The 13,865-nt window shown below is 51.4% G+C and overlaps 1 protein-coding gene across 1 annotated transcript in view; it reads left to right on the forward strand.

Moving 5' to 3' along the window:
* Positions 1-535: 535 nt before the first annotated feature.
* The window catches only part of LOC132835344 (phosphatidylinositol 4,5-bisphosphate 3-kinase catalytic subunit alpha isoform), a 75,640-nt gene continuing 62,310 nt past the window's right edge, over positions 536-13,865 (forward strand). Inside the window, exon 1 of the mRNA XM_060854789.1 lies at positions 536-696. The gene's annotated coding sequence lies outside the window, so the exon portion shown is untranslated. The remainder of the gene's footprint in view (positions 697-13,865) is intronic.

Genomic DNA, 13,865 nt, shown 5'->3' on the forward strand with positions numbered 1-13,865 from the left:
CCCTTTAAGCGGCTCAGTGAGGGGGATGGTCCCTTTAAGTGGTTCAGTGACTGACGGGGGTGGTCCCTTTAAGAGGATCAGTGAGTGACAGTGAGGGGGTGGTCCCTTTAAGAGGCTCAGTGACTGACAGTGAGGGGGGGTGGTCCCTTTAAGCGGCTCAGTGACTGACAGTAAGTGGAGGTGGTCCCTTTAAGCGGCTCAGTGAGGGGTGGTGGTCCCTTTAAGCAGCTCAGTGACTGGCAGTGAGGGGGAGTGGTCCCTTTAAGCAGCTCAGTGACTGGCAGTGAGGGGGAGTGGTCCCTTTAAGTGGCTCAGAGACTGACAGTGGGAGGGGTGGTCCCTTTAAGCGGCTCAGTGACTGAGTGTGGGAGGGGTGGTGCTCCCTTGAAGCGGCTCAGTGACTGTCAGTGAGGGGGTGGTCCCTTTAAGAGGCTCAGTGAGTGACAGTGAGGGGGGGTGGTCCCTTTAAGAGGCTCAGTGAGTGACAGTGAGGGGGGTGGTCCCTTTAAGAGGCCCTCCCTCCCTCCCTGTGGGAGCTGGGGCCTGGGATTATATTTTCTGCTGGAAGCGGGAAGCCGGGCTCTCGGAGGCGGATCCTGGGGCCTCGGGAGGCGGCGGGAGCCTGAGCCTGATCCTGAGGCCGGGGCCTGGGACACAGGGAGCGGGAGGCCGCGGGAAGGAGGCCCCATGCCCGAGGTCAGTGCCCCAGTTACACCCTCCCCCCCCTCAATCTCCCCCTCCCCCCTCACACTGCTCCTTCCCTTCTCCCCCCCCCCAATCTACAATGCCTCCCCTCCCCCTTCCCCACCATTATACCCCTTGTGTCCCCCCCAATAATGCCCCTTTTCTTCCCTTCCCCTCAATGCCTCTTGTCCTTTCCCCCTCTCCCCCCCATTCTCTCTCTCTCTCCCCCCACTCTCTCTCTCTCTTCCCCCCACACTCTCTCTCTCTTCCCCCCACACTCTCTCCCCCTCTTTTCCCCCTTCCCCCTCTCTCCCCCCACTCTCTCTCTCCCCCCTCTCTCTCCCTCCCTCTTCCCCCCTCTCTCTCTTTCCTCCCTCTTGCCCCCCACTCTCTTTCCCCCCTCTCCTTCCTGACCCCTTGTTCCTCCCCTCCTTCAGCCCTGTCCCATTGTCCCTCTTTCAGTACTTCAGCCCCCTTTACCCTGACCTCTTCCTCTTTCTCCCCCCCCCCCCCCCCCCCCAAATTCCAGCTCCTTACTGTGTGCCCAGATGATCCTGACACTGCCGCTCTGTTTTTTCTCTCTCTGTCTGTCTTTCCCCCCCTCCCTCTCTTCCCCCCCATGGAATGGAGGTGGTGGTGGTGGGTTCTCTGTTCTCTCTCTCTCTCCCCCCCCCTCCCTCCCATTGGAAAGGAGGTGGGGGTGCTGGCTGCAGTGGGTGTTTCCAGGATTGTTTTTCCCCTTCTGTGGCAGTGGTGTTTTTTTTATTGTCCCCACACCCAGTGGAAGAGACTGCGGTGACTGTACAGGAGGCCAGAGAGAATCCCACATCGTAAACAAAACGCTGTCCACCCTGTGTCCTTGGGGCCTGGACTGCAGTGTTCCTCCTGTTTGAATTTGGTTCTGTTTGCCTCTAAATCGATCAGATTTCTCACAAGAAAAAAATCCAGTGATTTTATTAATGTTCTCCCCCTCCCGAACTCCTCCCCTGTTCTCGCTGAGGCCTGAATCATCTATCCTCTGAATGTGTTCAGCATTTTACCGTGCAAGATTATCCCTCTGCCAGTGTGCTTTTTAAATTCATTTTTAAACTTCCCCGTTCTTGTTTTCTCTCTGTGTGTTGACCAGAGTTCTTTTCTAAGGCGTTTGGCTCATTTTTTTGTTGTTGTTGCTATCGCGTGTCTAAAAAGTGCACGGTGCCACAATCCTGGGTGACCGCATTTCCCATAGCGCGTGGGAAGCGCAGGAGTTGATCAAATTTGTAGATTGTGGTTGCTTGTCCATCTCTTGAGTGCGGAGTCCCAAGGATTCAATGCAGTGCGATAGTCCAGTATCGCTGTGTAAGTTTTACTTGGTGTTTCTGTTTAACTTTGGTCACATTTTGCCTTGCTTATCTCTCATCACAGGGGAACGCTGCCTGTGAAACTTTGCAGGTTCCACAATGAAACAGGATGCTGGTGATCTGAAACAATTAACAGAATTGCTGGAGAAACTCAGCAGGTCTGGCGGCTTCTGTGGGGTGGGGGAGAGAGAGAAAACGCTTAACATTTCGAGTTCTGAAGCAGAGTTAACGAACCATACAATGGTACTGTTCAGAAGCGACCCACCACCTGTGAGCTCTGAGGAAAGCTCACTCAACCTCGAAACGTTAACGGTGCTTTCTCTCCCAGGTGCTGCCCGACCTGCTGAGCTTTTCCAGCAATTTCTTTTTTTTTGTTTCTGATTTACAGCGTCCACAGTTCTTTTTTGGTTTTTTTTATTTTGTACCATCAAGAATTGATTAAATCTATACTGGGGGTGGCACCATGGTTCAGTGTGGTTAGCACTGCTTCCTCGCAGCGCCAGGGGCCTGGTTCGGTTCCAGCCTCTGGCGACTGTCTGTGTGGAGTTTGCACATTCTCTCCCAGTGTCTGCGTGGGTTTCCTCCGGGTGCTCCGGATTCCTCCCACAGTCCAAAGATGTGCAGGTTAGGGCGGATTGGCCGTATTAAATTGTCAGTAGTGTTTAGGGATGTGCAGGTTAGGTGCATTAGGCAAAAAGTGAGGACCGCAGATGCTGGAAACCAGAGCCGCGCTGGAAAAGCACAGCAGGTCAGGCAGCGTCCGAGGAGCAGGAAATCCGACGTTTCGGGCAAAAGCCCTTCATCAGGAATGGTGCATTAGTCAAGGAGTAAAAAATGAGGTCTGCAGATGCTGGAGATCACAGCTGAAAATGTGTTGCTGGTTAAAGCACAGCAGGTCAGGCAGCATCTCAGGAATAGGGAATTCGACGTTTCGAGCATAAGCCCTTCATCAGGAATGATGAACTCAGATTTCTCCAGTTTCCTCATTTCCCCTCCCCCCACCTTGTCTCAGTCGGTTCCCTCAACTCAGCACCGCCCTCCTAACCTGCAATCTCCTTACTGACCTCTCCGCCCCCACCCCACTCCGGCCTATCACCCTCACCTTGACCTCCTTCCACCTATCCCACCTCCATCGCCCCTCCCCCAAGTCCCTCCTCCCTACCTTTTATCTTGGCCTGCTTGGCACACTCTCCTCATTCCTGATGAAGGGCTTACGCTCGAAACATCGAATTCCCTATTCCTGAGATGCTGCCTAACCTGCTGTGCTTTAACCAGCAACACATTTTCAGCTGCATTAGTCAAGGGTAAATGTAAAGTAATAGGGTAAGGGAATGGGATAAACTTCGGAGGGTTGGTGTGGACTTGTTGGGCCGAAGGGCCTGTTTCCACACTATAGGGATTCCATGACTCAAAACCTTGAATGTTTTGACATTAAGTGCTAACCTAAGCACTGTTTTGAAAAAGAAATGTTGAGATGACCTGCCTCAGCTACCCTTCTGAGCGGACCATTCCAGACTCTCTCCCCTCCATCCTTTGTGTGTGAAACAACTTTCCCTCGAGTCGCCAGTCTGGTTTGTCGTCTTTTTTTCAAATGATCTGCTCAAAATGTTGACTCTGTTTTCTACCTGTACCAACGCCACCTGAGTTTCTCCAGCAATTTCCGCTTTAAGGGTTGCGTTTCAGACTCTTTCCCCTGTGTTCCCATCACCATCGATTCCGTGCATGCTCTGAATGTCGGTTGTGAAGTTGGGGCTCTGGGGCTAGTAGTGGGATGTGGGAGAAGGATGGGGATGAAGTGATTCCGTTGGATTTATTGGAGTCGCACGTACCCGCGTACAGTGAACATCTTTGTTTTGTGAGCAGTACGGTCAGATCATTAGCAAACAAGGTCGTACAGATCATAGGACGGCAAATGGAATATTGTCTGTTATTGTTAAAGGGGTTGAGTTGAAAAGCAGGGAGGTTTTGCTGCAGCTGTACATGATACTGGTGAGGCCACACCTGGAGAACTGTGTGCAGTTTTGGTCTCCTGACTTGAGAAAGGACGGCATGGCACTGGGGAGGGGGAGCAGAGGGGGGTCACTCGGCTGATTCCGGAGTTGAGGGGGCTGGCTTATGAGGAGAGATTGAGTAGACTGGGATTATATTCATTGGAATTGGGGGGGTACTCCTTTTAGAAATTTAACTTTTATCTTATCTATTCCCTTCATAATTTTATGGAGGATGTTTCGACTGGCGGGCAAAACTAGGACAAGAGAGCATAGCCTCGAGATTAAAGGATTTCGGACGGAATTGAGCAGGAACTTCTTCACCCAGAAGTGAATCTATGGAATTCCTTGCCCAGGGAAGTAGTTGACGCTACTTCAGTAAACATTTTTAAAGCGTAATAGATTTTTTTCAAACAATAAAGGAATGACGGAGATACGCTGAGAGGGCGGGTAAGTGGAGCTGAGTCCATGACCGGATCAGCCATGATCCTATTGAGTGGTGGAGCAGGCTCCAGGGCCTACTCCTGCTCCTGGTTCTTATATTCTTATAAAGTTAAAAATCACACAACAGCAGGTTTTAGTCCAACAGGTTTATTTGGAAGCACTAGCTTTCGGAACGCTGCTCCTTCACCTGATGAAAGAGCAGCGCTCTGAAAGCTAGTGCTTCCAAATAAACCTGTTGGATTATAACCTGCTGTTGTGATTTATTTTTTTAAACTTTGTACACCCCAGTCCAACACCGGCCCCTCTAAATTATGTTCTTATAGGGTGCGTAGAGAGAGCAAGGCATGTAGCTTACAGCTGCACAGGAGGCAAGGTCAACATTAAATTGGAGAGGTCCATTCAGCAACTTCCTGAAGAAGCAGCTCTTGAACCTGAGGGTGGATGGGTTCAAGCTTCTGTGTCTTCTGCCTGATGGACGGGACTGACCGTCCTTGAATGGGGGAAGGACCCTTCTCATGGTCTTGCTTCCCACTCCCTGTCTGGCGCTCTCCCTGTCTGGCGCTCTCCCTGTCTGCCTGGCTCTCCTAAAACACAATGAGTCGTCATTTCTGTTGTAGCGCACTGTGTGAAATCACGCGTCCTGTGACAGCAGATCCTAATATTTTTGCTCAAGGCGTGTTCCCATAAGGTGTGTGTTTTTTAAGACCTTGATAGCTGAGATGTGGGCACCATATTTGTGCTCTGTGCTGCCTCATTGTACTTCCCCCCCCCCCCCCCCCTTTTTAAAATTTCTAATTCACTGGGCCTAAATCTGGGCCTGGGTGAGTATTTATTGCTCTTTCCCAAGGGAGAATCTTTGACAGTCTTTCTGTAGCAATGAGAAGTGTAGATGGAAAGCTGGCTTCCATGATGGTCTTGGGCTGCGCACACCACCTTTTTGGAGATTCTCAGTGTCCTGAGCAGAGCAGTTACCTCACCAGGCCATTAGGCCCAGGGATAGAATGTGGTGCATTGGTTAATGTTGGTGAGGGTCCTCGTGGGTGTGCCGAATCTCAGCCACCTGAGGAAGGAGGTCTGTGTCTGTCTGTCTGTCTGTCTGAAAAGTGTACACAAGGTTTGTGCGATGACCAGCAAGGCTGCTGAGAATCCCAGAGCTACACCTCTGTGGGTTTGTGTCTTTGGACTGTGGGAGTATGTCATTTCTGGCCCATTGAGGTGACAGGTGAGGACTGCAGATGCTGGAGATCAGAGTCGAGAGGAGAGTGGGGCTGGAAAAGCACAGCAGGTCAGGCAGCATCTCAGGAGCAGGACAATCGACGTTTCGAGGGGAAAAGCCCTTCGTTAGGAATGAAGGCAGGGGTGGAGAGATTAAATGAGAGGAGGGTGGGGGGGTGGGGCAAAGGTAGCTAAGAGTACAATAGGTGGATGGTGGTGGGGATGAAAGTGTTGGGTGGAGTGGGTAGGGGGGAAAGGGAAGACTGGCAGGTAGGACAGGTCATGGGGACGGTGCTGAGCTGGAAGGTTGGAACTGGGGTAAGGTGGTGATGGGGGAGGGGAACTGGGGTAATGTGGTGGGGGGGGGGGGGGGGGAAATAAGGAAACTGGTGAAGTCCACATTGAGGCCCTGGGGTTGGAGGCGGAAGACGAGGCGTTCCTCCTCCAGGTGGTGAGGAGGCGGCCCAGGACTCCACCCCAGAAGCTCCCTGCCTTGTTCCTGATGAAGGGCTTTTGCCTGGAGCGTCGATTCTCCTGCTCCTCCGATGCTGCCTGAACTGCTGTGCTTTTCCAGCACCACTCTCATCTTTTGGCCCATTGAGCTGCTGCTGACTTTCTGTAGGACAATCCAGACAGTCTCAATTTCCACCACCACCCCTCCCCCTGCTCTCCGCTCAATCCCTGGATCCCCCCCAACAAGGGTATTTCTCTCAGGTGTCTGATATGTTTCCTGTTGGAATTAATGAGCCTCATGAACAGCTTGTTACCCACTTTGTGCAATTTTCCTTTAAAGAGAATCTTTAAGTATGTCCCTCGCCCTCCTGGTGCTATCAGCTACCAATGGGTGGACGTTTGATCTAAAACCTATCAGCATTGATTAAATCTTGACGTCTCATCAATACATGCAGCCCCTGACCTCAAACACCGCTTCCAACTGACCCTTATCTCTGAAAGTCCTCGTCCATTTCAGGTAAATGATTGGGGCGTTCCAATATGTCGTCAAAAGCTGATAATCAAGGGGTGCAAAGTCCCCGTAGCAAGGGTCAGAAAAAGGCTAATCATGTGACACTGAAATGATGAGGGCCCCGTAAGGCCAGCCCGGTGTCTCAGTGGTTGGCACTGCTGCCTCACAGTGCCAGGGACCCGGGTTCAATTCCAGTCCTGGGCAACTGTGCAAACTCCACACAGACGTTTCCCGGGATGTGCAGGTTAGGGTGGATTGGCCGTGCTAAATTACCCATAGTGCTCAGGAATGTGCAGCTTAGGGTGGATTGGCCATGCTAAATTATCCCATGGTGCCCAGGGATGTGTAGGACAGGTGGGTTAACCATGGGTGTTACAGGGATAGGATAGGGGGAATGGATCTGGGTGGGATGCTCTTCAGAGTTCGGCATGGATTTGTTTGGCCTCATGGCCTGCTCCCACACTGTAGGGATTCTTTGATTTGTGTGGCTCCATGGGTAGTGTCCCAGCCTCTGGGCCAGGAGGTTATTGGGTTTGAGTCCCACCTGCTCTGGTGGTGTGTTGCTATTTTAATAACATCTACGATATGAGTGCCAGCAATGAATATGCCGTAGAAACAGACCCTTCGGCCCCACCAGTCCATGCTGACCCGTAATCCCAAACTAAACTTGTCCCCTCCACCCCGAGCTGCGTTGGCCCATATCTCTCCAACCCTCTCCTACCTGTGTACTAACCTAAATGTCTTTTAACTGTTGGAACTAGACCTGCACCCACCACTTTCTCAGGAAGGTCGTTCCATAGGGGAGAGGAGGGGAGGGGAGGGGAGGCGGGGGCACGGAGAGGAATCCTTTTTCTGAATTTCGTATTCAAGAAGAGGTTTTGTTGAGTCTCACAGTTGAAGGTGGCCATTTGGCCCATCCAGCCTGTACTGAACGCAGCGTCGGGTTCTCTGGGCTGTCACTGAGTGCCCCTTTAGGATGTGGTGGTAAGTTACCATCTTAACCCGCTGTAGGGAGAGCGACAGTGCCCTTGGTGATGGCATTCCCCTCCTGTCGCACAGGAAAAGGAAGGAGGCTACTCAGCCCATTAACCCTGCTTCGCTGTTCCAAACAGATGATGGCAGCTCGTTCCCCCTCTGCCATTTTTCTTCCCCCACTCTCCCTGGGGGGGCGTGGGGTCTCACAGCCCTCTTGAGGGGTTTTTATTTTGTTCATTCATGGGACGTGGGTCTCACTGGCTGTAGCAGCATTTAGCGTCATGGAGATGTACAGCACGGCAACAGACCCTTCGGCCCTACTCCTCCATGCTGACCAGATTTCCCAACCTAATCTAGGTCTATATCCGTCCAAACCCTTCCTATTCATATACCCATCCAGATGCCTTTTAAATGCTGTCATTGTACCAATCTCCACCACTTCCTCTGGCAGCTCATCCCATACACATACCACCCTCCGTGGGAAAAGCTGTCCCTTGGGTCCCGTTTAAATCTTTTCCCCCTCACCCTAATCCTGTGCCCTCTAGTTCTGGACTCCCCCACCCCAGGAGGAAAGACCATGTCTATACCCCCTATTCATGCCCCTCGTGATTTTGTAAACCTCTATAAGGTCACCCCTCAGCCTCCGACGCTCCAGGGAAAACAGCCCCAGCCTGTTCAGCCTCTCCCTGTAGCTCCGATCCTCCAACCCTGGCAACATCCTTGTAAATCTTTTCTGAACCCTTTCAAGTTTCACAACATCTTTCCGATAGGAAGGAGACCAGAATTGCACGCAATATTCCGACAGTGGCCTGACCAATGTCCTGTATGGCCGCAACATGACCTCCCATCCCGAAGTAACCTTGAGATTGTGGTGGGAATCTTCCATCTCCCATCGCTGTCAGGGAGGGAGTTCCCGGATTTTGAGCCAATACTAGTTAAGCCAGACTAGATCCCAGTCAGGGTGGGCTGGTAATTGGTGGTGGTGTTCCCATGGCTGTGCTGCCCTTGTCCTTCCAGCTGGTTATTGTTACAGGTTTGGAAGGAGGATTTGAGTTTTACAGGCGCTACCGTTCTCCGGCTGTGTGTGTGGTGCGGCTGATTCGATGCAGAGCCGCTAGCTCTGGACTCATCCAGGCAAGTGGAGAGTATTCCCTCACACTCCTGTCTTCAGCCTTGTGGCCAGGCTTTGGGGAGTTACTCACTGCAGTATTCCAAGCCTCTGACCTGCTCTTGTAGCCACTGTCCGGTTCAGTTACATGATAACCTCCAGGATGATGACGATGGTGGGGGGGATTTGTAATGGTAATGCCAATGAAGGTCAAGGGCAAGAGCGAAACAATACCTCCTCATCTCCATTTTATTTTAATTTATTATTATGTGTACCTAAGTACAGTGAAAAGTTTTGTTTGTGAGCAGTTTGAGGCAGATCTCGGCAAGCAAGGGCAATACGTATGGAGTCAGATGTTACGAGGGGGCATAGCTTTAAATTAAGGGGGGGTAGGTTCTTTACTCAGCGAGTCGTGAGTTCATGGAATGCCCTGCCAGTAGCAGTGGTGGACTCTCCCTCTTTATGGGCATTTAAACGGGCATTGGATAGGCATATGGAGGAAAGTGGGCTAGTGTAGGTTAGGTGGGCTTGGATCGGCGCAACATTGAGGGCCGAAGGGCCTGTACTGCGCTGTGTTTTTCTATGTTCTAGATCATAAGGTGAGTTTTGAGAAGATTTGTAGCTCAGGTTGAGGTTCTAGATGTAGGCTTGGTCGCTGAGCTGAAGGGTTGTTTTCAGACGCTTCGTCACCATACTAGGTAACATCAGTGAGTCTCTGGATGAAGCACTGGTGGTATAGCCCGCTTTCTATTTATATGTTTGGGTTTCCTTGGGTTGGTGATGTGATATCCTGTGGTGATGTCATTTCCTCTAGTGACATTTTCTCTACTGTTCATTTTCTCAGGGGGTGATAAATGGGATCCATGCACGAGAATTCCTAGAAGCATGGCATTCCAACCGGAACTCTTATCAACAAACATATTGACTTGGATCCCATTTACCACCCCCTGAGAAAAAGAACAGGAAATGATATTACCTTAGAAAATGAACATCCAGATCATAAGGTGCTTTGGACCGATTTGAGGCTAGCAGGTTACACTGGACAGGAGATGCACAGAGCAAGATCAGCACTTATTTGAAGTTGGAGAGTCCGTTCACCAGTCTGCTAAACAGCAGGGAATAAGCTGCTCTTGAACCTCTTGGTGCGTGTGTTCCCGCTTCTGTATCTTCTCCCTGATGGGAAAGGTTGGAAGGGAGTGTGACCGGGGTGGGAGGGGTCTTTGGCAGCCTTTCTGCAGCTACACGAGGGGGAGATGGAGCTTATGGACGGAAGGCTCGCTTTTCCGTGATGGTCTGGGCTGTGGACACACAACCCTCTGTAGTTTCTCAACGTCCTGGGCCGAGCAGTTGCCATACCAGGCCGTGATACACCTGGACAGAATGCACCTGTAAAAGTTGGTGAGGTGTTATGTTCTTGAGTTCATACTCCGTTCAGTTTTGGAGTTTGAAATGGCTAATTCAGAGTCGAGTGTACCGGTTTCCGTTTTCAAACCAGCTCCGTTTACCTCAGGTTCGTGACCTCGTCCTTTTTGCCCTAGTTCCATTTTTAGGAATGGAAATCAAGCTTTAGAAATTGGAGTGCGTTTTCCTGTGTATCCTGACCCATCTTAGAGCACAATTTGATTTCTCAATCCACTCCCCTTCCAGAGAACGTCATTGCTCTAGCGGGTGTCCAGGAGATTTATTGGACTGTTGCAGGGATGGGTGCACAGTCCTGGTGTAGACTGGGGGAGGAGGAGGGTTTGTGCCTGTTGGAGTTGACTAGGTTAGGATAGTGTATTTGAAGTTCAAAGGGAGCGAACAACGGGGTAAGAGTTTCTACCCGGCTGGAAGGTGGGTCGGTCAGTCAGTCACCTCACAGATTAATGGTCATCAGCTCAGCTCCTGATATGAATTGTTCTTGCTGGGCGGCTTGTTGTGATCTGAACTGTGCTGCCTGACACGCAGCGGTTCACCAACAGGAGTCGGGTGATTGGCGGGGGGGGGGGTGGTCGGCAAAAGTAACGACAGGGTCAACCAGTCAGGGCGGGTTGAATGGCCGCGGTTTCGCTCGGGAGAGGTGCAAGTCTCCGACTGGGCCCGGCGTCGATTGCCACCGGAGAAGGTGGCGTTGTCTTGAACCATGCAGTGTAGGGCCCACCCGCCCACCATGGGGGTGAGGAAACTCCGGGGTTTTGGCCCCAGCCGCAGTACAGGAAGGCTGACACGTTTTCCCAAATCTGGGTGGTGAGCGGCTCGGGATGGGGTTTGAGGGCGTTTAAACGTGCCCGTGTATCTGTTGCCCCCTCCTCCGGTGTTGGGGATTATCAGTTCTGGACAGGAGCACTCGCGAGTTGCTGCCGTGCGTCTTGTTGCAGGTAGGCGCTCCGACTGAACGTGAGGGAGTGTTTGTTGTTGTTGGAGGAGGAGGTGATGGGGTTCCAGTCAAGGCAAGCTGTTTTCTCCTGGGTAGTGTCTAGCTCCTGGAGTGTGGTTTCTCTCCCTTGTGTGTTGGGCTGTCAGACTAACCCAGCCATGTGCTCCCTCTGTGCAAGGTTGGTCACTTCTTATTGCCAACATATCCAGCACCTGACACTCCAGCGAAAACAGCCCCAGCCTATTCAGCCTCTCCCTTGTCTATTTATCCTATCCATGCCCTCTCATGGTTTTGTAAAGTCACCCTTCAGCCTCTGACGCTCCAGGGAAAACAGCCCCAGCCTGTTCAGCCTCTCCCTGGCAACATCCTTGTAAATCTTTTCTGAACCCTTTCAAGTTTCACAACATCTTTCCAATAGGAAGGAGACCAGAATCGCACGCAACGTTCTTTGGACTGTGGAAGGAAACTGGAGCACCCTGAGGAACCGCCAAGCCCATAGTGTCCAGGGATGTGCGGGCTAAGTGGGTTAGCCATGGGCAATGCAGGGTCATGGGGTAGGGTGGTGGCTCTAGCTGGGATGCTGTTCAGAGGGTCGGTGTGGACTCGATGGGCCGAATGGCGTGCTCCCACATTGTAGGGGTGCACTGGGCCGAAGGCTTCCATCACTCTGCCATAACGATTCTGTGAAAAAGCCAGGTAACCGCATGTGGCTCCGCCTTTTGGCCTACTTTTGAAGTCGTTTATCGACAGACCGCCACAATGTGGTAAATGTCAGCCACCGAAACAGGAAATCATCGTTTCAGTCTCCGACAGCTTATTCTTCCTCTGCCTGTGATGCTCTTGCCTCCATCGTGGGAGATTTGAAGAGAGGGGCTGATGTGGTGACGCTGCCCGTTGTCTTGCCAAGGGCTGGAGGGCGAGTGTAGCTCCCCAGAGTTTGCCCACACTCCCTGCAGCCCAGCACCTTGCTGCTAAATAATCGCTTCAGAGACAGAGTGAGTTCCGATCAGCAGCAGTCAGAAACTCGTTTTTTTTGTAAGATGAGAATGCGAGACCTTTGGTTTAGCAGCACCTTCTGTCGTCTCTGAATGTCCCAGAGCGCTCCATGAAGAATTTTCAACTTGGAGTCACTGATACAAGTTCATTCCTGGGATACCCTAGGTATTACCAACTGGACCAGCACCTGTCGGCCATCCCGAGTAGACTTTGAACTGAGTGGTTTATTTAGTCAGTGTCGGCCACATGATTCCTGAACCACACGCGGGCCAGACCAGGTAAGGGGGAGAGATTTCCCTTCCCTGAAGAGCTGCCACCTTCTTTTTTTTTAAAACTACAGTGTTCCTTGGGATGTTGGGATAACGACCGTGCTGCTAAAGATTTTAACCCAGCAACAGGGAAGGAACGGTGCTGGATTTCCGAGTCAGGATGGTGAGGCGTGGAGGGGAACGTGCAGGGGAGTGGTGTTCCCATGTATCTTCTGCTAGATAGAAGGGGTCATGGATTCAGAAGTTGTATTATTAGTTTTTGCAATGCGTTCTGGAGATGCCATTAGGTGAAGGTATTGGATGGCCTTCCAATCTATCAGCTTGCTATCCTGGATGGTATTGAACTTCCTGATTAAAGCTGGCAAATAGGGAATATTTCCAACATACTCCTGATAGCTTGTCAAATAAAAGACCAGGGTTGCAAATAGAATCCTGGTATTTATTGCAAAAGGGCTGGATTATAAAAGTAGTGTTGTTACGGTTAGATAAGGCGTTGGTGCGACCACCCCTGGAGTATTGTGTCCAGTTCTGGTCTCCTTACTTGAGGGAGAGTCAGACAGAGGGAGTGATTAGATTAGATTACTTACAGTGTGGCTTCGGCCCAACAAGTCCGCACCGACCCATCGAAGCACAACCCACCCATACCCATACATTTATCCCTTACCTAACACTACTGGTAATTTAGCATGGCCAATTCACCTAACCTGCACACCCCTGGACACTACGGGATAATGTAGCACGGCCAATCCACCCTAACCTGCGCATCCCTGGGGACTGTGGGTAATTTCCCCTGGCCAATCCATCCTAACCCGCACATCTTTGGACTGTGGGAGGAAACCGGAGCACCCGGAGGAAACCCACGCAGACACGGGGAGAACGTGCAAACTCCACCCAGACAGTCGCCTGAGTCGGGAATTGAACCCGGGTCTCGGGCGCTGTGAGGCAGCAGTGCTAACCACCGTGCTGCCCAGTGGTGGCACTGGAGGCAGTTCAGAGTTGATTCCAGGGTCGTGCGAGGAGCGGTTGAATACTTTGGGCTTGTACTCACTGGAGTTCAGAATAACTAGGAGGGGGGGATCTGATCAAGGTATGTAAAATTGAATTTGTTGTCACGTGTACACAGTGAAAAGCCTTGTCTTATGAGCAATACAAGAAGATCAGAGTTTAGTAGCGTAGATAAGTAAATAATAGGTAAACAGCAGCAAAAACAAAGACACAGGTACAGGGGAATGTTAAGAGTTTGAGTCCATTCAGTATTCTAACAACAGTGGGGTAGAAACTGTTTTGAAACCGGCTGGTGCGTGTGTTCAGGCTCCTGTACCGTCTCCCCGATGGTGGAGGTTGTAGAGATGGGATGGATCTTTGAGAATGCTGGCGGCCTTTCCCTGACAGTGGGGCCTGGTAGATGGATTCTGTAGATGGGAGGTTGGCCTTTGTGATTGTCCGGGCTGAGTTCACCACTCTGTGTTACCGTCTCCGATCTTGAATGGTACAGTTGCCATCCCAGGTGGTGATACATCCAGGCA

This window comes from Hemiscyllium ocellatum, chromosome 44, assembly GCF_020745735.1.
Source record: "Hemiscyllium ocellatum isolate sHemOce1 chromosome 44, sHemOce1.pat.X.cur, whole genome shotgun sequence".
Classification (NCBI taxonomy): Eukaryota; Metazoa; Chordata; class Chondrichthyes; order Orectolobiformes; family Hemiscylliidae; genus Hemiscyllium; species Hemiscyllium ocellatum.